The sequence below is a fragment of the Stenella coeruleoalba genome, assembly GCF_951394435.1.
Source record: "Stenella coeruleoalba genome assembly, chromosome: X".
In the NCBI taxonomy this organism is placed as follows: Eukaryota; Metazoa; Chordata; class Mammalia; order Artiodactyla; family Delphinidae; genus Stenella; species Stenella coeruleoalba.
Window position 1 is genome coordinate 24,434,580 of NC_137152.1, and position 26,961 is coordinate 24,461,540.

Sequence of the window (26,961 nt, forward strand, 5' to 3'; positions counted from 1 at the left end):
ACTTAAATCTATTTTGCATGTTCATGAAGGCAGGATGAATTGTCTTTCTTATTCACTTCTCTTTGCTCTGTGCCAAGCACAGTACCGGACACATATTTTATTGCTTAGTCTATACCAGGCATGGTGTGAGGCGATGGAGGAAACACCGTGCTTATTCTCACTGAACAATGTGGAGTGGAGAGACTCACCACCTAAACACTAGCTAATTATTTGATTCAGTTGTGATTGGTACTACCAAAGAGAAGTATGAAGTGCTGTGACAGCTTATCACAGAACTTGCCCTCATCTTGGGGAAGCATGGAAAGTTTTACAGAGGAAGTGATGTTCAATGTATCATCTTCCTTTACTACTGAGGTCGAAATAGAACTTTCTCCCATTCCTCACTCACTAAACACATTCAACGGAATCTTTTACAACTCCCTGCTTTTGCCTCATGGACACTTCTCTGGCATTTAGGAGTACTGGAGCCCATAACCATGAGTTCAGGGCCAACAGCATTCCAACCCTCATGAGGAGACTCCTAACTAGAAAGAATAATAATAAGGGTTGCTTCTGTATTTTGGTTAAATATCAATGTTACTAATCATTATAATAAAATAATAGTAGTTTAAATGTACACCTCTTTGTGATTTTCAGATTACCTAGTGCTCATGGTTTATTTGGGAGATAACCCTAGGAAACATGAGTAGGGGAGTGAGGAAATGGCACAAGGATGGGAAGGAAGCCAATAAAGGGTATATTTCAAGAGTTACCACTGTGGGCAACTGGGACTCAATCCCACTTGGGAATAGTGGAAAATGGTATGGAACACACATCTCAGAGTTTATCCTACAAAGGAATGAGGAAGCTTGGGAATTTATACACATATTCTTTCTGGTCATTGGTTGAGGGATTCTGCGAGGGGGGGTGCACTCAGTTCTTGGCATCTTTGATCTGTCATGTGCACTTAGGAAGAACAGACTTCAGTGGGCCAAGAAATGCAGGAGCTGGCAGGTGGAAGTTGGCCTAGCATGCACTGAAACGCAAAAGACCAAAGGAGGGCAGGCAGGGTACCATCAGCACCTTCCTAATAGGGTTTGAACCTCCATTTTGCCATTTATTAGTGGTGTGACCTTGGGCAATTTATTTATCTTCTCTGGGCCTCAGGTTCTTCATCTGTAAAATGAGGATAATAATATTGTCTATGTCATAGGGTAATAATGAGGATTAAATGAATTATTAAACATATCAGTTTTACAGATGAAAAAATGAAAGCTCAAAAAAAATTACTTATCCAGTGTCACACATATGGGAAGCAGCCAAACTTTTCTCCAAGCTTTGTTTCCCTCAACCTGTTTCTCATAGCTATTACTCAATGTCTTTCTTGCTGGTGGCCTTATAACTTACTCCCTACCTTATCAGTGCTTGGGTATAATTCCTGAATCCTTCTACCCATTCTTTTCCTAAACCCTTGGGACTTTGTTGACAAGCTTCTCACTTGGGTGTCGGTACATCCTTTTCCAATATTTCAGACTCTGGTCTTGCCCGCTGCTTAAAATTATATTATTACCTACCTCCCAGTCATCCCTGCCTCCCAGCGTTTCTCCTTATCTATGAGACATGTTAACCAATAATATTTGTACTTCCTCCATAATCTTGCCTGTGGCACCTCATTGCTTGTCTGACTCCTTGTTCTAAGGGAATCTTTAGGCTTCTCTGACCTATGTTTTTCCCATTAGTGTCCACATTCTAATGGGCACAATCTTTAATAAAATATTGGCTTTCTCTTGTAACTGAATAAACATATCATTATTTTCTCCTAAAAAAGTCAAAGAATTTTAGATTGTTGGATTGTGTCATAACTGTGGTACGATGTGAGCCAGAAGAAGTAGTGAATATGCCAGAATGGAGAGTTCTGTTTGTTACTAAAGGGAACAGATGGTAGCCAGGCAACCAGGTCATCCTGCTGGCCTGAGATTGGCCAGGCACGGTAGGCTTAGCTAGAGCATCACAGACAGGAGCATTGAACTGAATGGCTTCAGTTTAGCCAAGGTCATTAGTTGAGGTTGAGTCAGATTAAGAGATGGATTACTTGACATGGAACACAAGGTCTGAAAATATGGTCACATAAAATTGAAGGGATTTCAACTTTGGCTTGACAAGTTTATTTTGAAAGTTCTAGACTAGTCATTTGTTTAAAGCTTTATTGAGACAGTTTACATACCATACAATTCACCTATTTAAAGTATACAATTTACTGCTTTTTAGTATATTCACAGGACTATTCAGCCAAATCTTTTGTGGGTGTTTATCTATTGGAAATATAATAAAATATATGGACTTGCTTTCAAGCACATCTATACAAATATAAAATAGTTTAGATACAGTCCCAGAGAATTTATGGACCCCTTTAAAACTCATTCATGTACCCAGGAGTATTACCCTGTCAGCCAAACTTTACCTGTATTAAAGAAGCCCTTCTTTCTGGTTTTACAATCCAGTTGGCATGTAAAGTTGTTGACAACCCTGTGGACTCGTGGTAATCAACTTGAGTGATGGTATCCCAATATTGAAAACAATGTATGTAATGAGCCTGGCTCCTAATATTTCTGGCTTTACTGTTTTGAAGAGGGGGAAAAAAAAAGCTTTAGTATCTTTAGAATGGTGACAAGGATTTGAAAAAATACATTGAGATTTGTGAAACACTTGAAACCCTGGAGGCCAATTGTAGATATTTAGGTACTACATTTATTATTGCACAAAGGCTTATTTTGACCTAGAAATGTCAGTGCAGTTGCCCTTACAAAGAGTTATGATTCTTTCTTGCATCATTTTATCTTAAAAAAGGAAATACATATAGTAGCAATATCAGCACGGTGAGTTGGAATGAGTAACCAAAATTTTTTCTTAGTTAATTATAATTATTACCAATCCTGCTATTATACTAGGGCATTACACATAAAGCACCAGTCTCTTTTACAACACATACAAGAACCACTTATTTTTGTTTTATTAAGGCTATCAAATATACTAAGGTGTCTCTACACACACATGTACACACAAACACATGTGCACACACATGCAAATGCTTATACAAACCCTCATGCAACAGCATAATCTAATTTTTTTAAAAAAGCCTGTTTCAAAATCACCAGAACTTGGTTTGAATCTCACAGCATCTATTTACTCACTGTGTGATCTGAAGCATGTTATATAAACTCTTGGGAATTCATTTCTAACCTTGGGATCATAAGTATCACCAGCAAGACTATGAGAAGGATCAGAAATAATGTGTGGTTAGAACTTAAAAGTGTCCTGTACATGGTAAGAGATCAAGAGGTAGTGAAGGCACACACGCAATTTTCTAGTCAAAAAGTCCTCTAAGATTTTATCCCCTGGAGAAGATGAGATTTGAGGCAAATTCTGTGCCATTGATTTTATGCTTTTCTGATATTTGTTTCTTTTTTGTGAATATACAATGCTTTAGGTATAACAATAATAATAACAATAGACTAAAACTTCACCTCAAATCCTTATACCCAGAGATAAATATTTTAATATTAATATTTTATTAATAATTTACTCTTCTCTCTTTCATATATTCATGTAAGATATATGTTCATTTTCTGTCTGTGCATAATTATTGATTCTTACCTCTTTCATAGATATCTTAGTCTATCTTTTTTTGTTTTTAACATCTTTATTGGAGTATAATTGCTTTACAATGGTGTGTTAGTTTCTGCTTTGTAACAAAGTGAATCAGTTATACATATACATATGTCCCCATATCTCTTCCCTCTTGCATCTCCCTCCCTTCCACCCTCCCTATCCCACCCCTCCAGGTGGAGGTCACAAACCACCTAGCTGATCTCCCTGTGCTATGCAGCTGCTTCCCACTAGCTATCTATTTTACGTTTGGTAGTGTATATATGTCCATGCCACTCCCTCACTTTGTCACAGCTTACCCTTCCCCCTCCCCATATCCTCAAGTCCATTCTCTATTAGGTCTGTCTCTTTATTCCTGTCTTACCCCTTGGTTCTTCATGACCTTTTTTTTTTCCTTAGATTCCATATATATGTGTTAGCATACGGTATTTGTTTTTCCCTTTCTGACTTCACTCTGTATTGCAGACTCTAGGTCCATCCACCTCACTACAAATAACTCAATTTTGTTTCTTTTTATGGCTGAGTAATATTCTATTGTATATATGTGTCACATCTTCTTTATACATTCATCTGATGATGGACACTTAGATTGCTTCCATGTCCTGGCTATTGTAAATAGAGCTGCAGTGAACATTTTGGTACATGACTCTTTTTGAATTATGGTATTCTCAGGGTATATGCTCAGTAGTGGGATTGCTGGGTTGTATAGTAATTCTATTTTTAGTTTTTTAAGGAACCTCCATACTGCTCTCCATAGTGGCTGTATCAATTTAGATTCCCACCAATAGTGCAAGAGTGTTCCCTTTTCTCCACACTCTCTCCAGCATTTATTGTTTCTAGATTTTTTGATGATGGCCATTCTGACCAGTGTGAGATGATATCTCATTGTAGTTTTGATTTGCATTTCTCTAATGATTAATGATGTTGAGCATTCTTTCATGTGTTTGTTGGTGATCTGTATATCGTCTTTGGAGAAATGTCTATTTAGGTCTTCTGCCCATTTTTGGATTGGGTTGTTTGTTTTTGTTATTGAGCTGCATGAGCTGCTTGTAAATCTTGGAGATTAATCCTTTGTCAGTTGCTTCATTTGCAAATATTTTCTCCCAATCTGAGTGTTGTCTTTTGGTCTTGTTTATGGTTTCCTTTGCTGTGCAAAAGCTTTGAAGTTTCATTAGGTCCCATTTGTTTATTTTTGTTTTTATTTCCATTTCTCTAGGAGGTGGGTCAAAAAGGATCTTGCTGTGATTTATGTCCTAGAGTGTTCTGCCTATGTTTTCCTCTAAGACATTGATAGTTTCTGGCCTTACATTTAGGTCTTTAATCCATTTTGAGTTTATTTTCTGTATGGTGTTAGGGAGTGTTCTAATTTCATACTTTTACATGTACCTGTCCAGTTTTCCCAGCACCACTTATTGAAGAGGCTGTCTTTTCTCCACTCTATATTCTTGCCTCCTTTATCAAAGACAAGGTGACCATATGTGTGTGGGTTTTTCTCTGGGCTTTCTATCCTGCTCCATTTATCTATATTTCTGTTTTTATGCCAGTACCATACTGTCTTGATTACTGTAGCTTTCTAGTATACTCTGAAGTCAGGGAGCCTGATTCATCCAGCTCCATTTTTCGTTCTCAAGATTGCTTTGGCTCTTTGGGGTCTTTTGTGTTTCCATACAAATTGTGAAATTTTTTGTTCTAGTTCTGTGAAAAATGCCAGTGGTAGTTTGATAGGGATTGCATTGAATCTGTAGATTGCTTTGGGTAGTAGAGTCATTTTCACAATGTTGATTCTTCCAATCCAAGAACATGGTATATATATATATATATCTATCTATTTGTATCATCTTTAATTTCTTTCATCAGTGTCTTATTTTCTGCATACAGGTCTTTTTTATGCCTGAGTAATATTCCATTGTATATATGTACCACATCTTTATCTATTCGTCTGTTCATGGACATTTAGGTTGCTTCCTTGACATGGCTATTGTAAATAGTGCTGCAGTGAACATTGGGGTTCAAGTGTATTTTTAATTTATGGTTTTCTCTGGGTATATGCCCAGTAGTGGGATTGCTGGGTCATGTGTTAGTTCTATAGTTGTTTTAAGGAACCTCCATACTGTTCTCCATAGTGGCTTTATCAATTTAGATTCCCACCAACGGTGCAAGAGGGTTCCCTTTTCTCCACATCCTCTCCGGCATTTGTTGTTTGTAGGTTTTCTGATGATACCCATTCTAACTTGTGTGAGGTGATACCTCATACCTGCAGTTTCTTATTTAAGCCTTACAACCACTTTAACGACTGGGTGCTGTTACCTCTACATTTATAATGCAGAAACGAAGTCTTGAAGACTTTGTGGGATTTTCCCATTTCACACAGATAACTCTTAGGAGGTGGAAACTGTATTTGAATATGGAAGTGTTTGGTTTCAGAGCCAGAATGCTTTTTAACTCTTATTTTAGAACATCTGAATAAATGCTTACCCTTCCTAAATGAATGTTGATTTTAAGGGCAGGAAAGCTTGTCTGAGATAAAATCCATCACCCAAAACCAAGCTCATCTTTATTCCCATGAGTATGAATAAAATAATCAGATACCTGGAAAAAGTTCAAACTTCTAACCAATTCGTTGAAAACCTTTTATGGTGTTGGCTTAATCAGGTTTATTTCTCAGTTTTGCCCATATTTTGCTTGAGCTCAAATTAAATTGGCTTAATTATAATTTCCTGAAATGTCTCCACGGTTTTGCTTCTCTAGGCTCAATTTAAGCAGTATCAACTCCATATGATGCCTTCACTGAATCTCCTACCTAATGATTTAATTTTCCTAAAAGTTCAGTTACATCATATCACATTCCTGATCAAAAATTTTGACTTCTGATTTTCCCACTGCTGGACCTTATTCCTACTCGTTTTCTGGTCATGGCTGAAAAATTTCAGTATTTCCTGTATTCATATCTATTCAAAACATTGTTTCTGAACTTTTACTGGAATGCTAGTTTAATCGTGTGGCTCTCTATTCAAAAATATTTAGTGGCTCCCCATTACCTATATTAAAAATTCTGAACTCAGTAGTTATCAATATTTTTCATAGTATTTCTAGCCTGTAACTTTTCTTTTAGTCTTACCTCTTACTACTCTTCAGCTGTGTTCACAGGGCAGGCTTTTTACCATTTCCCAAATGTAGGAATCTTTAGAATTTTTGGTGTACAACATGGTAATTCAATATTTGTATACATTGTGAAGTGATCACTGCAGTAAAATCTAGTTAACACCCATCACCACACATAGTTACAAATTTTTTTTCTTGTGATAAGAACTAATTGCTTAATGCAATTCACCCTTGCTCCTTTTGCCTGGAAAGCCTTTATTCTATCCTATAACCCTCTAAATCTAGTTCCTGTTCAAGTACTCTAACTTTACCATGAAACCTTAAAATATTTGGAGGGCCTACTTTGGTCTTGTCTGATATATTTTAACTGTCATGAGTTGGATAACATATTTATAGATTTATTTAAAGTCATCGTACATTTTAGCATGTAGACCTGATGACTGCAGTTTCCCAAAGCCAAATATGTGATTTAATCAGCTATAACTTTTTTAGCTAAATGTTACGTATAGGTCCAGGATTATGCTTTTATAGAGCAGAAGCTGTGGTATACACGTTTTAGTTTTGCCATCGTGCTTAGAAAATTAATACATAGTAGGTACTGCAGTGAATGTTTAAGAAATGTTAATGGTTTGCTGAAATGACTTGCTTATGCTGTATTAAAAAATTAAGGGAATATCATATATATTTAATTACTAAAGAGAGAACCAGAAAATATAGTTTTTGAGCTTCTTAGTATGAAAAGCACTTTATGAGAAATAACTATACAAATATACAACTCTTTATCTTAATAATTATGATCCTCTGTTAAACTTGGTATATTTCTTTTTAGCAGAAATTGAAAGAAAGACGGTCTGCTGAGATGATCTATGAAGCTGTAGAAGTGTTAAAGATAGATTTTTTGGGGAGGTTAAGATAACAGATGGAAGGATACCATACTGTTCTTAGAGAATCATTCAACATGCCAAGCTACCACAAATCAGTGTTTGACATGAGGCAGAATATAAATATATAGATAAGTGAGCCAAAATATTTATTAACATGAAATGGTCCTGAAGTTGAAGTGCTAGATTAATGGTTAACCTTGTGCCAGAAGACTAAATATTTGACATTTTTAGCTTCCCGTATAATAGCGCAAAGTACTGAGTTTACCTGCTTACATGTGTGTCTCTGGTAGAATCTAAGCTCCATGAAAAAAGTATCCATTGACTCTTTTGTTCACAGTTATGCCCTAGCACCTACCTCAGTCCCTGGAAAATGGTAGACATTTAATAAATATTTGATGAATGAATGGATAAATAAAAGGATTTCTGTTTGGTAAATTAAAGTAGAAAGACTGTCAAAATATTTTGGTAGTTAGGGTGAAGTTTGGGTCTTCTTCAGTTTAAGAACTGGGGAAAGGGAAAGACGATTAAAAAATGTTGAAAGAGAGCTAAGAAGAATAAACCATTCCAACAGGAAGTTCCCACTTAAGCCAAAGGATTAAAAAAATACAGGCAGATGAGGAGCAGGAAAATGCTATTTTCCATACATTATGTATTTTGAGAAAGAACTGCTTTACTGATTGACTAATTGTCAATTAATAGCATAATTATCACATTCTCTCATAGCCCATGGTGAAATGCATGATAAGAAAAGTTTTGTTGCTAACACAATTTAGCTCACTTTAGAATATTAACATGACATTTATGTGGTCTACTGTTCTCTAAGTTCAAATAAATCTGCTCTGTAAAAAAGCAGTCATGGATTAAATGACTTTAGCCTGCATTGGGGAAACCACTGCTGTTAAACCTGCCCCAAACAAACTACAAAGGTTGCTGGGACTCCATTTATGAAAAGGCACTTGAATATAGACCTTGCAATGTGATCATATAACAGTATTTTATTATATTTTATCCATGTCACTACAGTGTCTTATATTTGCTTTCATCACTACTTATTTATCTTATACATGCAATACCTATTTGCTTCCCAAAATGGTCCTCTGGTATGTCTGGCAAGCTTTCTAAGAAGAAATTTGAAAGCTGTTTTACATTAAAATCACGTTTTTTGAATTTTCATATTCCTAGACAGGTTTGTTTGTTTTTTTGTTTTTCTTTTTGCGGTACGCGGACCTCTCACTGTTGTAGCCTCTCCCGTTGCGGAGCAACAGGCTCCGGACGCGCAGGCTCAGCAGCCATGGCTCACTGGCGCAGCCGCTCTGCGGCCATGTGGGATCTTCCCGGACCGGGGCACGAACCCGTGTCCCCTGCAACGGCAGGCGGACCCTCAACCACTGTGCCACCAGGGAAGCCCCCTAGACAGGTTTTAATGTAAATGGCATAAAAAACACAAAAGCAGTCTGTGTCATATGCTATTTGTCAGTCTTCAATGAAGGGTAAACATTTATCAGCTTCAGTAGTAATCCCTGCTTAACTGAGGACTGTCATTTTCTAAAAATATTGATTGATAGAGGCCTCTCCTTAGAAATATAAAATGCATGCAGTTTACACACAGAGATACAAGCTCATTATTCCTTCCTGACAGGCAGTAATGCCCTTTATAAACTATGGAGATTTTATTACAAAAAAAGTTATTTAAATTGAAAACAAAAGTATGATCAGAGTCCTATGTAGTGTATTTTCTAATACTTTGTTCGTGTTTTATAGTAGCCTAATTTGGCAAGTAAAAGTGAATTGGAGTATGTTTTAAAGGTTAATATGTATATGTGTGTGTATGTATATTATATCGTGTATAATATGCATATGTAATAAAAATCTGTAAAATGTTCAAGAGAAAGTCCCCAATGAATGTGTGAATTTCAACACAATTTTTATTTCTGTAACGAAGGTTAGCATGTATCCTAAGTTAGAGAAGGCATGTTTGTAGGTGTCCTGTAGAAATATTGATTTAAAAAAAATGCAGCATGGGAAAGTCAAGTATTTTATTATTCACTTACCGGGACCGATCATGTCAATGAAGGCAAAGTCCTGACATAAAAAGAAAAACTTAATTAAGGTGATTGTAGAGGTGTAAACAGGACTCTAGTAAATGAATTTGCCAAGTGGTCTTGTTAATTGTTAGAGCATTAATCAGAATTTAGAGATGGAAGTAGTTCTGCTCTGCTCCTTACAATCTCAGTGGTCTTGGGAATCCATTTTTATTCTCGAAGTCTCACTGAGTTCATCTTTACATAGTTCTTCCACCTACTTCACAGATTTTTTTTTAAAAAAGGAGCAAATGAAATAATGTATTTGAAAGTAAGAGATAATGCATAGTCTAAGCTAAGTAGTGCAGAATGCCTTCTCTAGTGCAAATGACAGATATCACAGCATTTTCTTACTGAATCACTCTGCCAGTCCGAATTGTTCCTGAAGCAGATCCTGTCCTGTTCTACTCAATTATTATTAAAAGTTATATTACCTAAAAGTTCTTTCTTATATCGAACAAGAATATGTATCTTTGTAACATTTACACATTGATTTTACTTATATTTAGAGGAACCATGATTGCCTTTCACTATTTGAAGAGGTCACTATGTCTGCATCATCTTCAAGATGAACGTCTAAAACATTTACTCATGTGGCTTGCTTTTAGAACCCTTTACCATCATGGTAATCATAACCTCCTACATCTAGTAAGATTTAGGGCTGGGAATAGAATTTGAATTGCCTGATTCTGAGTTAATTATTTTCTGAATCCATGCAGTCCTTATAACTTTTCTTTCTAATATTAATTCCAAATGTTAAGTTGATGTCTATTAAACTTATCTTATTGGTTTCAGTATTATTTAACACATTCATAGGAACATTTTAGTATAAACAGTAGGAGCTGTTCTTTCCAGGATAGTAACCTCTTTTATTATAATAGCTGTATATTTATGCCTTAACATCCAAATCACTAGCAAGATGTATTTCGTAGAAACAGCCCACCTGAGAGTCATGTGACCATCAACTAGATATTACTTGACATTGACACAAGTTTTTTTTTTTTTTATCACTCTTTGTATGTAGTGTTGTGCACCTCTGTGTTTTTAAAATACTGTATTCTAGTACAGATTCAGTACTATACTGTATGAACTTATTATGTGAACTTAGTATGTGAACTTATTATGGGAGATGTTGACAAACTAAACTGAATATGACATTTTCTTATCTATTCAACTAATGATATGGTCAAAAAAGAAAATGACTTTTGTTCATTTGTTGACTTGTTAGCCCCACAATGTCATAGTTTCTAGCAGTGTCATTCATTCCATATACATGTCTAATTGCATAGATTATTTAGCTGTAATAGTTGTATAGTGTATATATGGGGCAAAAAATACATGAGACGATCTTAAAAATATTAATTTAGAATAAGAGATAACATCTCTTAAAAGAATAGCATATATTCTAGGGGAAAACTTGTCATTAAATATGGCATAGCATTTTATTTTTAGAATTGCAACACACATATGAACACACAGATACATACCCCTAGTCTGAAATATTATAGATATAATGAGATTATAAGTGAATGTGACTGATTAATACATAGGTGATAGATAAGTAGATAAATAGAGCGATAGAGCAGTCAGTGGTGGGAACCGACTTTCAGGACATACTATCAAATCTAATATATTGGGATTCCAAGAAGAAGCTTGCATATTAGGGGCCTCATCATGAATAGAGGGAAGCTTCCTGTCAACTACCATTGCAGAAATAGCTAAGAAGAAGTTTAGAGAGTAAAGCAAGGACCAAGATTTTATTCTTTATTTGACGTATTGTGTTACATTGATACAACAAAGCAACAACTATTCATTTAGCACCATCTCTGCCTAAGGCATTATTCTTCATGCTGTATTATCTATAGATTATGATAAAATTTATTTGATGTTTACTAGATCTTTCTGATCCCAAGAATGGATTCGGATTTGGATAGGTCTCTTTTCTTCCAACTACTTGAAGATGCTAAAGATCATACTGATAATTAACATAAGATAAACATATATTTTCATCTAAATGGCATTGAAAACTTACACTTTTATGATTAAAAAAAGCCTTGAATGATTATTGATGTAAACTATAAGAATTAAATTCACCATCATAAACTTCTAGAATAAGCTGATAATATGATGCAAAGTTATTAATTAGTGCCTATGTAAACCCTTTGAATCTTGAGAATTATTTAATGACTCTGTGGAGATGATATGTTAAATGTCTTGGGATATGTGAGCTACATAGTTCAGCTGTATAATTTGATCAGTGTTTGTTCATTTTATGGGATGTAATATATTTCACATTGGTTTGATTTATTGTTTCAGAATAAAATTCAATTTAACACGTTTTCTTGCTAACTGAATTGTAAATGAATTATGTTAAAACTCTCCTGTGTAAAGACCTAGACAAAATATATATGGTCAATAACCATTTTGTGTGAAATAATCGTATAAAAAAAGCATACGTTAGTGGACTACTCTAGACTTGCATATTTCTTCATAAATCAACTTTATGCAAAGGGTAAGAACTGAACAGTAATGTATTTGAAACATTTCAGCTCTAATGGCCCTGTAAATTAGATTCACGTCACCAGCTGTATTAACCTCACTTAGTTTCTGCAGGAGGAAAAAAAATGTCTAATTTAATTTGGAGTATGTTGTTGTTATTATTAACATGCACTATTCTTAAGTGTATATTTATCGTTTTAAATATGATCAATTTTTCTAAAGGACTTCCTCAAGAAGTAAATTTTTATATCATCTTAAGCTGTGCACTAAATTTTACTTGCCAAGTGTTGAATCTAATTTTTTTCATTTCAAATATAGTAATATGCTTTTAATTTGTATCTAAAATCTGATCCCGATATGTGTAACCAGTTTTGAAAATTTTTATATCATTTATATATACTAGTGTTAGCCTTTGTTAAAACCGTTTTCTCTGTTTGCTCATTTGACATCCATGTTTCAAGAAAGTGAATTTAGGACCTAATTGTTTGCAGAAAGGCACAGAAAATCCATATGAGGGCAAATATGTGAATCGAATGACATTCCCACATGGGTTAAATTGTTGAATTAAGTGTGGGCTATGAAACAAATAACAGAAAAAGAGCATGTAACTAATTCAAATTATCTGACAGAAGAGCAGAGAACTGGATGTCTGCATATGACCATTAAAAAATTTTTATTTTCGTAAGTATTTAATAAGTACGAATTGAGCCAGTCTTGAAAATGCATTATCTTTTAAAAGTTCATATCGTTCTTCCTTCAATCCTAAAAAAAAGAAAAATAGAAAAAGTAGTAATATTAAAGGAACTTGGTAGACAAACTTTTATATGGTTTGATTTAATCCCTAAAATAGGTGTGATGACTGTTGAGTTGCTTGTTCAGACATAAAAAGTCAAAGTAATGCTGATACCTTTATCTTCTTGTTTCATTACTTTCCTTGTAAATGATCATACATAGGTATTGTATTAATGTATTTAATTTAGCACTCTTTAATATTAAAACATTCCAATATATAAAAATTTAGAAAAACCTACACCATATGGCCTCTTAGTTATTTTTTGTCATGTGCACCTAAGTGCTGTGAGGTCAGGGGCTATGTTTGTCTTGTCCAGTATTTATCTTCAGCAAACAGCACCAGAGCCTGGCATTCTGTAGCTTCCAATCCATTCTGGATCCGTTATCTTTAAGAAAAACATTGATTTGATAATCACAATGTAATTCAATATTAAAATATTTTTAGAAGAATCTCAGGTCCCTCAAAAATAGTCTTCTAATACCTCCATTTTGTTTGTGTGTATCAACTCGAATTTCAAGGTAGTATAGGATAGAATCCACCTGGCTATAAAAGTTCAGAGTTTGGAAAATGTCATTATCTACTGAGCTCTTACAGTGTTCAGGGAAACAGTTGCACAGCACCTGAAAATGAACGGATTCATAACATTTATTCAGTTAAATAAATGAAAAGAAATAGGACCAGACATTCCTGACAGTGAAAATAGCTTAAATAAAAGCACAAAAGTTAAGTCTACATGTAATATGCTTAAAGTATAATGTACATCTGTACAAAATTCAAAAGGTTAATTTCTGCCAAAATAAAATTTTGTGTTTCCATTATTCTAGTTTAATATTTGGAGGTAAATGTGTATTACTATAATTAATTTAAATTATAGTAACTCAGTATAGAAACTCAGTTTTTTTCCTCTTAATTCATTTAGTGCAAAGACCCAGAGTTATAGAAATAGTTGACTCTGATTTCTTAGCAATGTATGTACTCTTTACTGAAAATTTCATCTACTTCATTCTTCATTGTACAATAGTCACTCACATAGAGTAACTAATTTATAATGAGAAACTGAAAAAGAATCTCAAAGTTTAGGGCTAATTTGCATTTGATTCATATAAGCCTCTAGAAGCTTAGACCTATCAAGATTATCTGAATCTTTGTAGCATTTTCTATTTCAAGCTATTTTATCTGCTCATACATGCCCAAACCTATTTTAGGTTAATTATTTTTTCATTCCTAAGAATACGTGGATGAAAACAGAAATGATGAGTGTGGATATAATTTCTGGGTCATTGCTATGGTAATCATGACAGACGAAGCATGGTGTTTCACCTTGTTTCCTGCTATGTCCAGGATAGGGATTATGAATCAGCTCCTCTCTGACCTTCTCCAGTTGAGTGACCATTTATGTAAGTAAATGAATCAAGCTGTTATTCTATCAGATATATAGCCTCCTCCCCCATCTAAAGATATACATCAAATGAAGATTAATTTTGTTTAAATGAAGCACTTTAAACATGGAAAGTTATTAGCTATTTATACTTCAGTATAAATTAGAATACAAACATTTTTAGCTAGAAAAATTATTTGCTAAAAGTGAAATTCCATCCATATTTGCCATATATCTTAAAGAGGGATAAGGCACAGCTTTTAAAGACCTGAAACTTAAGAGATTTCACTTGTTAAGTTAATTTAGAATAACATTTATATTAATAATGAAATTCAAAATGAAGTACAAAACAGTAAGCAAGTAACATTTAATCTTTATTCTTAAAGAAGGTCAGGAAACCATAACTAGTCAGTTCTCTCAGTAAAAAAAGATTATGTATATGTGTATGTATGTGTGTGTGTGTTTCTGTGTAAATCCAGTGGCATTTGCTAAAATTCATTATCAAGTCTCAAAAAACTGTCTTACAAATTTAGGAATAGAAGGAAACTTTTTATCTTGATATGCTAGAAGAATTCTTATTAAAATAATAAACAATTCAAAGACATTTCTTATTGGTCTTCAGTGTTGTTCTAGAAAACCTAGCAAATGTCATATGACAAGAAAAAATCTGATACATATATATGTGTGTGTGTGTGTATATATATATATATATATATATGAAAAGATGGACTAAAGTATCATTTGAAAACAGTGTGATTTTTCTCCTTTATTAAAAGCACAGTAACCATTAAAAATGTAAAGAAATGTTAAAATCCTATTTAGAATAGCTATAAAATCTATATATTTCTTGGAATTAGTTACACAGGAAAGCGTAAAGATTGTTCAGAGAAAGTTTAAGTTTGAATTATAAGTATATAAAGACATGAGGAAAGGAAGAGACATACATATATGATGAAAATGCTAGTTTTCTGTAAGTTAATCTGTACATTCAAAATAATTTCAGTCAAGGTATAGTTATATAAAAATACACATATATGTCAATCTCTGTATCTATCTAATTATCTTTCTCTGTATTATTTCATAAGTTATAACAGAATCCCAGCAAGAAATAGAATTTACCTTAAATAGTTGAAGATAATTTTTTAAAGTTTACTTATAGAGGTATAATATATTAACAAACAGGTGACAATGAGTCACCCAGAGAGGAGCAACAGTGGGAAGCAGTTACTGTCCCTAGGGCTTGTGGGAGAGGGGAAAAAACAGAGAGAATGGAGGTTAATGTAGTCTGGTGAAAGCTGCACCACTGGAGGAAAAAAACACATATTGGGAAATGTAGTTGTTGGAAGGAATCATCTACTAAAAGATGCAGCTCTGGAGCAGAGAAATTGTGGAGGAAAAATTTCTCTGGCCTTCTCTTACCTTATCTTTGAATCTCCAGATGGTCCTTTCCATTGCATTTATGCACCTGGAATGCAGCCAGCATATGAGTCTAAGAGATGCAATGTGAAAGGGTCAGCCACCTAGGGACACAAGCAGAGAAGGAAGGGTAGAAATGTGTGCAGGTGAACACACTATAAGTAAATCACACAAAAGGGAAGGCAGATGTAGTTGTTGAGATACTTCTAAAGCTAGTCTCTTTTTTCTTTTTAAAAAAAAATTTAATTGAAGTATAGTTAATTTACAATGCTGTGCCAATCTCTGTTCTTCAGCAAAGTAACTCAGTTATACACATATATACATTCTTATTTATATTGTTTTCCATTATGGTTTATCACAGTATATTATATATAGTTCCCTGTGCTGTACAGTAGGACCTCATTGTTTATCCATTTTATTTTTATTTTTTTAACATCTTAATTGGAGTATAATTGCTTTACAATGGTGTGTTAGTTTCTGCTGTATAACAAAGTGAATCAGCTATACCTATACATATATCACCATATCTCCTCCCTCCTGCGTCTCCCTCCCACCCTCCCTATCCCACCCCTCTAGGTGGTAACAAAGCACCGAGCTGATCTCCCTGTGCTATGCGGCTGCTTCCCACTAGCTATCTGTTTTACATTTGGTACTGTATATATGTCCATGCCCGTCTCTCACTTCGTCCAGCTTACCCTTCCCCCTCCCCATGGCCTCAAGTCCATTCTCTATGTCTGCATTTTTATTCCTGTCCTGCCCCTAGGTGTTTCAGAACCATTTATTTATTTTTAGATTCCATGTATATGTGTTAGCATACGGTATTTGTTTTTCTCTTTCTGACCTACTTCACTCTGTATGACAGACCCTAGGTCCATCCACCTCACTACAAATAACTCAGTTTCATTTCCGTTTATGGCTGAGTAATATTCCATTTTATATATGTGCCACATCTTCTTTATCCATTCATCTGTTGATGGACACTTAGGTTGCTTCCATGTCCTGGCTATTGTACTTAGAGCTGCAGTGAACATCATGGTCCATGAGTCTTTTTGAATTATGGTTTCTCAGGGTATATGCCCAGTAGTGGGATTGCTGGGTCATATCGTAGTTCTATATTCAGTTTTTAAGGAACCTCCATACTGTTCTCCATAGTGGCTGTATCAATTTACATTCCCACCAAGAGTGCAAGAGTGTTCCCTTTACTCCAAACCCTCTCCAGCATTTATTGTTCATAGATATTTTGATGACAGCCATTCTTACTGGTGTGAGGTGATACCTCATTGTAGTTTTGATTTACATTTCTCTAATGATTAGTGATGTTGAGCATCCTTTCATGTGTTTGTTGGCCATCTGTGTATCTTCTTTGGAGGAATGTCTATTTAGGTCTTCTGCCCATTTTTAGATTAGGTTGTTTGTTTTTTTGATATTGAGCTACGTGAGCTGCTTGTAAATTTTGGAGATTAATCCTTTGTCAGTTGCTTCATTTGCAAATATTTTCTCCCATTCTGAGAGTTGTCTTTTTGTCTGGTATGTGGTTTCCTTTGCTGTGCAAAAGCTTTTAAGTTTCTTTAGGTCCCATTTGTTTATTTCTGTTTTTATTTCCATTTCTCTAGGAGGTGGGTCAAAAGCATCTTGCTGTGATTTATGTCATAGAGTGTTCTTCCTATATTTTCCTCTAAGAGGTTTCTAGTGTCCAGTCTTACATTTAGGTCTCTAATCCATTTTGAGTTTATTTTTGTGTATGGTGTTAGGGAGTGTTCTAATTTCATTCTTTTACATGCAGCTGTCCAGTTTTCCCAACACCAGTTATTGAATAGACAGTCTTTTCTCCATTGTATATCTTTGCCTCCTTTGTCATAGATTAGTTGACCATAGGTGCGTGGGTTCATCTCTGGGCTTTCTATCTTGTTCCATTGATCTGTGTTTCTGTTTTTGTGGCAGTACCATATTGTCTTGATTACTGTAGCTTTGTAGTATAGTCTGCAGTCACTGAGTCTGATTCCTCCAGCTCCGTTTTTTTCCCTCAAGACTGCTTTGGCTATTCGGGGTCTTCTGTGTCTCCATACAAATTTTAAGATTTTTTGTTCTACTTCCGTAAAAAATGCCATTGGTAATTTGATAGGGATTGCACTGAATCTGTGGATTGCTTTGGGTAATATAGTCATTTTCACACTATTGATTCTTCCAATCCAAGAACATGGAATACCTCTCCATCTGTTGGTATCACCTTTAATTTCATTCATCAGTGTCTTATAGTTTTCTGCATACAGGTCTTTTGTCTCCCTAGGTAGGTTTATTCCTAGGTATTTTATTCTTTTTGTTGCAGTGGTAAATGGGAGTTTTTCCTTAATTTCTTTTAGATTTTTAATCATTAGTGTATAGGAACGCAAGAGATTTCTCTGCATTAATTTTGTATCCTGCAACTTAACCAAATTCATTGATTAGCTCTAGTAGTTTTCTGGTGACATCTTTAGAATTCTCTATGTATAGCATCATGTCATCTGCAAACAGTGACAGTTTTACTTCTTCTTTTCCAATTTGTATTCCTTTTATTTCTTTTTCTTCTCTGATTGCTCTGGTTAGGACTTCCACAACTGTGTTGAATAATAGTTGTGAGAGTGGACAAGCTTGTCTTCTTCCTTATCTTAGTGGAAATGTTTTCAGGTTTTCACCATTGAGAATGATGTTGGCTGTGGATTTGTCATATGTGGCCTTTATTATGTTGAGGTAGGTTCCCTCTATGCCGAGTCTCTTGAGAGTTTTTATCATAAATGGGTGTTGAATTTTGTCAAAAGCTTTTTCTGCATCTATTGAGATGATCATATAGTTTTTCACCTTGATTGATTTGCGTATATTGAAGAATCCTTGCATTCCTGGGATAAATCCCACTTGATCATGGTGTATGATCCTTTTAATGTGTTGTTAGGTTCTGTTTGCTAGTATTTTGTTGAGGATTTTTGCATCTATATTCATCAGTGATATTGGTCTGTAATTTTCTTTTTTTGTAGTATCTTTGTCTGGTTTTGGTATCAGGGTGATAGAATGAGTTTGAGAGTGTTCCTTCCTCTGCAATTTTTTGGAAGAGTTTGAGAAGGATGGGTGTTAGCTCTTCTCTAAATGTTTGATAGAATTCACCTGTGAAGCCATCTGGTCCTGGACTTTTGTTTGTTGGAAGATTTTGTTTGTTTGTTTGTTTGCGGTATGCGGGCCTCTCAGTGTTGTGGCCTCTCCCGTTGCGGAGCACAGGCTCCGGACGCTCAGGCTTAGTGGCTGTAGCTCACGGGGCCATCCACTCCGTGGCATGTGGGATCTTCCCGGACCGGGGCATGAACCCGTGTCCCTTGCATTGGCAGGCGAACTCTCAACCATTGTGCCACCAGGGAAGCCCTGTTGGAAGATTTTTAATCACAGTTTCAATTTCATTACTTGTGCTTGCTCTATTCGTATTTTCTGTTTCTTCCTGGGTCAGTCTCGGAAGGTTATACCTTTCTAAGAATTTGTCCATTTCTTCCAGGTTTTCTGTTTTATTGGCATAGAGTTGCTTGTAGTAGTCTCTTAGGATGCTTTGTATTTCTGCAGTGTCTGTTGTGACTTCTCCTTTTTCATTTCTAATTTTATTGATTTGAGTCCTCTCCCTCTTTTTCTTGATGCGTCTTGCTAATGGTTTATCAATTTTGTTTATCTTCTCAAAGAACCAGCTTTTAGTTTTATTGATCATTGCTAATGTTTTCTTTGTTTCTATTTCATTTATTTCTGCTCTGATCTTTATGATTTCTTTCCTTCTGCTAACTTTAGATTTTGTTTGTTCTTCTTTCTCTAGTTCCATTAGGTGTAAGGTTAGATTGTTTATTTGAGGTGTTTCTTGTTTCTTGAGGTAAGCTTGTATACCTATAAACTTGCCTCTTCGAACTGCTTTTGCTGCATCCCATAGGTTTTGGAACGTCATGTTTTCCTTGTCATTTGTCTGTAGGTATTTTTTGATTTCCTCTTTGATTTCTTCGGTGATCTCTTGTTTATTTTGTAACATATTGTTTAGGCTCCAAGTGTTTGTATTCTTTATGTTTTTTTTTCCCCTGTAATTGATTTTGAATCTCATAGTGTTGTGGTCAGAAAAGATGCTTGATATGATTTCAGTTTTCTTAAATTTACTCAGGCTTGGTGTGTGACCCAATACGTGATCTATCCTAGAGAATGTTCCGTGCGCACTTGAGAAGAAAGTGTAATCTGCTGTTTTTGGTTGGAATGTCCTATAAATATCAATTAAATCTATCCAGTCTATTGTGTCATTTAAAGCTTCTGTTTCCTTATTTATGTTCATTTTGGATGATCTGTCCTTTGCTGTATGTGACGTGTTAAAGTCCCCCACTATTATTGTGTTACTGTCGATTTCCTCTTTTTTACCTGTTAGCAGATGCCTTATGTATTCAGGTGCTCTTATGTTAGGTGCATATATATTTATAATTGTTATATCTTCTTCTTGGATTGATCCCTTGATCATTATGTAGTGTCATTCCTTGTCTCTTGTAACATTCTTTATTTTAAAGTCTATTTTATCTGATACGAGTATTGCTACTCTAGCTTTCTTTTGATTTCCATTTGCATGGAATATCTTTCCATCCCCTCACTTTCAGTCTGTATGTGTCCCTAGGTCTGAAGTAGGTCTCTTGTAGACAGCATATATATGGGCCTTTTTTTTTGTATCCATTCAGCAAACCTGTGTCTTTTGGTTGGAGCATTTAATGCATTCACGTTTAAGGTAATTATTGATATGTATATTCCTATGACCGTTTTCTTAAGTATCTTGGGTTTATTTTTGTAGGTCCTTTTATTTTCTTGTGTTTCCCACTTAGAGAAGTTATTTAGCATTTGTTGTAGTCCTGGTTTGGTGGTGTTGCATTCTCTTAGGTTTTGCTTGTCTGTAAAGCTTTTGATTTCTCCATCGAATCTGAATGAGATCATTGCCAGGTAGAGCAATCTTGGTTGTAGTATCTTCCCTTTCATCACTTTAAGTGTATCATGCCACTTCCTTCTGGCTTGTAGAGTTTCTGATGAGAAATAAGCTGTTATCCTTATGGGTGTTCTGTGTTATTTGTCATTTTTCCCTCTCTTCTTTCAGTAATTTTTCTTTGTCTTTACTTTTTGCCAGTTTGATTACTGTGTGTCTCGGCGTGTTTCTCCTTGGGTTTATCATGTATGGGACTCTCTGCACTTCCTGGTCTTGGGTGGCTATTTCCTTTCCCATGTTAGAGAAGTTTTCGAGTATAATCCCTTCATATATTTTCCCTGGTCCTTTCTCTCTCTGTTCTCCTTCTGGGACCCCTATAATGCAAATGTTGTTGCGTTCAATGTTGACCAGAGGTCTCTTAGGCTGTCTTAATTTCTTTTCATTCTTTTTCCTTTATTCTGTTCTGCAGCAGTGAATTCCACCATTCTGTCTTCCAGATCACTTATCCGTTCTTCTGCCTCATTTTTTCTGCTATTGATTCCTTTTAGTGTATTTTTAAGTTCAGTTATTGTATTGTTCATCTGTGTTTGTTTGTTCTTTAATTCTTCTAGGTCTTTGTTAAACATTTCTTGCATCTTCTCAATCTTTGCCTCCATTCTTTTGCCTAGGTCATAGATCATCTTCACTATCATTATTCCGAATCCTTTTTTCTGGAAAGTTGCCTATCTCTACTTCATTTAGTTGTTTTTCTGGGGTTTTCTCTTGTTCCTTCATGGTACATAGTCCTCTGCCTTTTCATCTTGTCTATCTTTCTGTGAATATGGTTTTTGTTCCACAGGCTGCAGGATTGTAGTCCTTTTTGCTTCTGATGTGTGCCTTCTGGTGGATGAGGGTATCTAAGAGGCTTGTGCGAGTTTCCTGATGGGAGGGACTGGTGGTGGGTATAGGTGACTCTTTCTCTGGTGGGCAGAGGTCAGTAAAACTTTAATCCACTTGACTGCTGATGGGTGGGGCTGGGTTCCCTCCATGTCGGTTGTTTGGCCTTAGGCAACACAACACTGGAGCCTACCTGGGCTGTTTGGTGGGGCTAATGGCAGACTCTGGGAGGACTCATGCCAAGGAGTACTTCCCAGAACTTCTGCTGCCAGTGTCCTTGTCCTCACGGTGAGCCACAGCCACCCCCTGCCTCTCCAGGAGACCCTCCAACTCTAGCAGGTGTGTCTGGTTTGGTCTCCCCCGGGGCCACTGGTTCTTCCCCTGGATCCCGATGCACACACTGCTTTATGTGTGCCATCCAAGAGTGGAGTCTCTGTTTCCCCCATTCCTGTCGAAGTCCTGCAGTCAAATCCCACTAGCCTTCAAAGTGTGATTCTGTAGGAATTCCTCCTCCCGTTGCCAGACCCTCAGGTTGGGAAGCCTGACGTGGGGCTCAGAACCTTCACTCCAGTGGGTGGACTTCTGTGGTATAAGTGTTCTCCAGTCTGTGAGTCACCCACCCAGAAGTTATGGGATTTGATTTTACTGTAATTTTGCCCCTCCTACCCTCTCATTGTGGCTTCTCCTTTCTCTTTGGATGTGGGGCATCTTTTGTGGTGAGTTCCAGTGTCTTCCTGTCGATCGTTGTCCAGCAGGTAGTTGTGATTCTGGTGTTCTCGCAAGAGGGAGTGAGAGCACGTCCTTCTACTCTGCCATCTTGGTTCAGGGCCTAGTATGTCCCCACACAATTATATATTTGATCATTTCTAATTTTAGTTTTATGTCAAGCAATTTGGAATGGTCTGAATATTTTTCTTTTTTGTGTGATAAATATTTATTTTATAATTGTAAAGAGGGCTTAAATTTCACATTGTTTATATAAATCTTCTTTTACATTTCTGATTATTTCCTCGTGGTGGATTCCTAGAAGGAAAATTACTGGGTCATTGAATATGATTGTTTTTAGATATAGCCAAAATATTTTTTGTAATGTTGGAACCAACTGATACTCTTCCAGCAATGTAGGAGTTTGGCCAAATTACTGACACTTCTGCAACATTAATTGTTATCCTTTTGTCATTCTTTGATAATTTGATAGGCAATGGAGTATAATTAAACACTTCCATCTTTATTTAATTTGCATTTCTTTGATTACTGCTGAAATTGCATTTTTATGTGTATTTACTCTTGTTATACCTCACTTATTAGAAATAGAAATCACTACTACTATGGAGAGTGTAGGTGATGTTTGGTAATGGAACCACATAGATCACAGGGTCATCATTTAGATAATGACTTTGAGATACTTGGTTTTCAAATGCACTAAGATAGCCTTCTCTGAAAAAATGAAGGTAAGGTACTGAAAAGTATGATGCACTGACTGGGTTCCAATTCTGACTTGAACTAGCTTTTGAACTTGACATCAAACCACTGTGGCCTTCAGTTTCTTTGAAAAATATGCAATTTCCCTAAATGGTTTATTTGTTCCATTATAGCCCTCAGTATTAAAATTCTGGTGACTATAGAAACACTCATCAGAATCAGTGTTATTGTTCATAAAATAACATTTTGTGGCAGTATTATGAGTTGTCAAAATCTCCATCCTGAACTGGTTTCAAAGACTGGATTAGAAATTATTAATTTAACCTTTTGTGGCAATCAACCCATTATATAATAGGGTTTTTAGTGCAAAGGTAACTTTTATATAATTTTAAGTTCTTATTTTGGGGGTTCACCCACTTCTTTCAATTTGTGTATTTTAATGTCTTATAATAAAAAAAAAGGAAATCACATCCCATCATTCTCACCTTCCTTAAATTCTTAGGTTTGGTGGGTAAACCCAGGGGTCAAGAGATTTATGAACATTCAGACTTGGAGTAGGTTGATGTCACCTTTAGAAGCATGGTTGGTTACTCAGGTGAGACCACTGTTAATTGGTTTGCATTCAGAATTTTGTTCATTGGAGCAAGTCCACTTCAGATTGGCAGTTTCAGAAGGGACGGGTTGATGTTGGTTAGCTTGCAGAAGCATGATCAAGACCATGTAGGCAGGTAATTGCTAATTGATTAAATGAGATTGAAACCTGTATTGGTGGCTACTTGTTACCATAGCTACAGAACAAGCAGTTTCCTCCTTCAATCCTCCTTCTTCCATTTCATTTTCAGTTTATTAATCTTTGTACCCCCAGGACTTAGGGCAGGATTTTGTATATAGGCATTCGCAAAGACTATGGAGTAAATGATCTGAAATTGAATGAAGTTATTTTGGGGATGTCTTAGAATTTCTATTATGCATCCCCTTGTTTTCATTACATAGCCTATTTTAGTTCTCTGACACCTCCTATCTGGATTGGGTCCCAGCCTCTTACTTGCCTCTAGTGTTTTTCTCCTTCGTTCCATTCTGCGCTTAATGGTTTTACTTTACAAGAATTTTAATGGTGTCACAGTCTTGATCAAAAGTAGTTAGTTACTCTCTAACCTATTGAACTAAGGCCAAATTGACTACTTTGCTATTGATGATCCCTTAGTGTTCCACATACAAGCTTCCCATTTTTTCCTGTTAATCACTATTCTCAACTCTGTGGCTAAGACACCCAAAGGCTCTCTTCCCAGAATATGTCTAATCTGTCCCTACCTCTGCACTTTTACTCATGCTTTTCTACTGCCTAGAATACCTTTCTCCATTTAATTAGGTTTTCCCCTAATGAAACCCTATACAAATTTATTTCAGTTTTCTATTCATAAAGAATTTTCTGATCCTCCAGTAATGTATGCTTTCTTCCTTTTTCTGAACATATTAAAGCACTGGCTATGCCAATTAGAGGAACACATTTTAAATTCTCTTTAGCAGTGCAATTATTTTGTTCTTCTTATTTATTTTATTATTCCAAACTGTAAGCAGAATCCATGGATTCTCTATCTTGTTAATCTCCTGGATAATCTATTAAAAATATTTAAAATTTAATATGTCTTTAGTAAATATATTTGGAAGGAATTCAACATATTTTAGAATATCTAAATTCCTTTTGGTAAAAACAAAAAGAAATACTGGATTCTACCTACTGGTACAGCTGAATCGTGTACAGCTTCTGAGGTGGGATGGTAATAGATTGGGGCAAAAATATCAATGGTTTGATCCAATAGTGATTGTAGTGATTGATATTTATGAATATTCACGTTCATCCAAAAGGTGTTTTATGTAGATAAAATATGCTACAATTTTTGACATTTGCTTGGGGCAATAGAAATAATGCTAGATCTGTTTTTACCTTTATTTATTTTGATCATGGTTTGCATTTGAGGCCAGACATACATATGCACATGTCTAATATAGCAGTAAATAGTCATGGAACTTTTTATTTACACAGACAATCTTTTAAAATTCAGTGCCTTTCTCACAGCATGGTTTTATTTAATGCACTAAAAAATAAACAATTCTAAATTTTGCTCATTACAGATAAAACTGACTAGTTACTAGTGAGAAGGAAGAAAACATTCTAGAGTTTCAAAAACATATTGTGAAGAAGTATAGTATCTGCCATACAATGAACACTTGAAAAACAATTATCAAATGAAAGGTAGATTTTAGAATTTCAAAGCTAAGTTAGTAAGATTTTTTTTTTTTAGAAAGGCAGTACTTATACACAAGGTATTCTTTAGTTCTTTCCTAAAAAATATTTGCAAAAAATTATCTTCACCATCTGTTGGCTAATAATTAAATTATAATAGGGAGCAGAGAATATGTATTATATATCAATAACTTTGTACCTTTAAGCCTTATGCATTTAAGTGTCCAGTAAGTATCTTTTGAAAACAAGTAAGCAAAACAACGAAGCAGAAGGTAATGTAAGAGCGTGCTTCTGTGTCATTTTTTTCGACCCTTGTTACTCAAAGTATGGTCTTCAAGTCAGCAGCTTCAGCATCACCTGGGAGCTTGCTGGAAATGCAGAGCCTCACGCTCCACCCAGACCTACTGAATCCGATTCTGATTTTAAAAAGATCCCCAGGTGATTCATATGCACATTAAAAATTAAGAAGGACTGTATTATACCATGGATAGAAGCAGACCAAGGAACATTAGCTAACTTTTTGCTTCTCTGTAACTCTTTTTAAAAATGCTTTAAAAATAATTGTTCTGATTAATCATGTTCCTGTGACTTGCGAAGTAATGGAGTTAAGTGACCTGTTCAACCTCCTTTTATGCTTGTGAACTTGAAATTTGACTGTTGTCTTTTTAACTTATAAACAGAACACCTGACCAAAATATACATATTTAACTTAAAACAGATCTTTTAATGCTAGCTGAGCTAGGATAAATTTATGGCAAGAAAAATGCCTGGCACATTGCTGCTAAGTTGTCTTGGCCTCCTGCCAGGATTTATGTTTAACACTTCTGGGATTAATGGTACTCTTCACATAAAGGATTGTTTTTGCATTTGGTTCCCTGGAATGAGCACAGTGGGTAAATTGTGATGCCAAGTAGCAAAAGAAGCTTTTGAAGGAGCTGCCACTTATTATATGTGTTATTACGAATTATTATTGACTTTAAATGCTGGATTTCTTTCATTCCCTAGATGTGGCAAAGGACATAACATCAGATCAACTTTATGTGAAGGACTTTTAAATTTATCTCTAACGTCTAAGAAGGAAAGCGACATCTGACTTTAACAGATGCACCATAATGTAAAGAAATATTTTTAATGTAGTTAAGGAATATTACAAATCATTATTCTTATGGTATATAGTTGTTTTATTTTATTTTGATTGTAGAAATACACGGTTCGTTTCAACACAGAGACATTATTTTGCTCTTTACATGCTTAATCACCAGCAAAAATTTGATTAGGAGATGCAAGCTTTCTTTACTGGAAGCCAGGGCATTAAGCTCTTTGGTGTAATTGTTTAATTACCAGTGCACCATTTTAATTGACATGCTATTATAACTTCCCATGGAAAGGAAGATGCAATCTTTTATTTTTGTTTCTTATCTAATGAAAACCACTCTCTTAGATGGGCTAGTTTGGCAATTTGACTTAGGAAAAAGTATTGCCGAATGAAGTTTTTATGTGAACAAGGAAAAGAAATTAACTTTAGTGCTCATCTCATTGGTCTGCCAAATTGGAAGGACATTTTAGGCCTGATTATCATGTTCTAATTAGTCTCTGGAGGACATTCATGGACAATCGAGTGCTCATTAATCTGTCTTCTTCCTGTAACATTGATTTGTTCATTCCCCTTTTAGAC

At 35.3% G+C, this 26,961-nt stretch overlaps 1 protein-coding gene across 16 annotated transcripts in view; it reads left to right on the plus strand.

The window, feature by feature from the left end:
- Positions 1-26,961, plus strand: part of DMD (dystrophin) — a 2,843,071-nt gene that overhangs the window by 1,210,242 nt on the left and 1,605,868 nt on the right. The window lies entirely within an intron of this gene.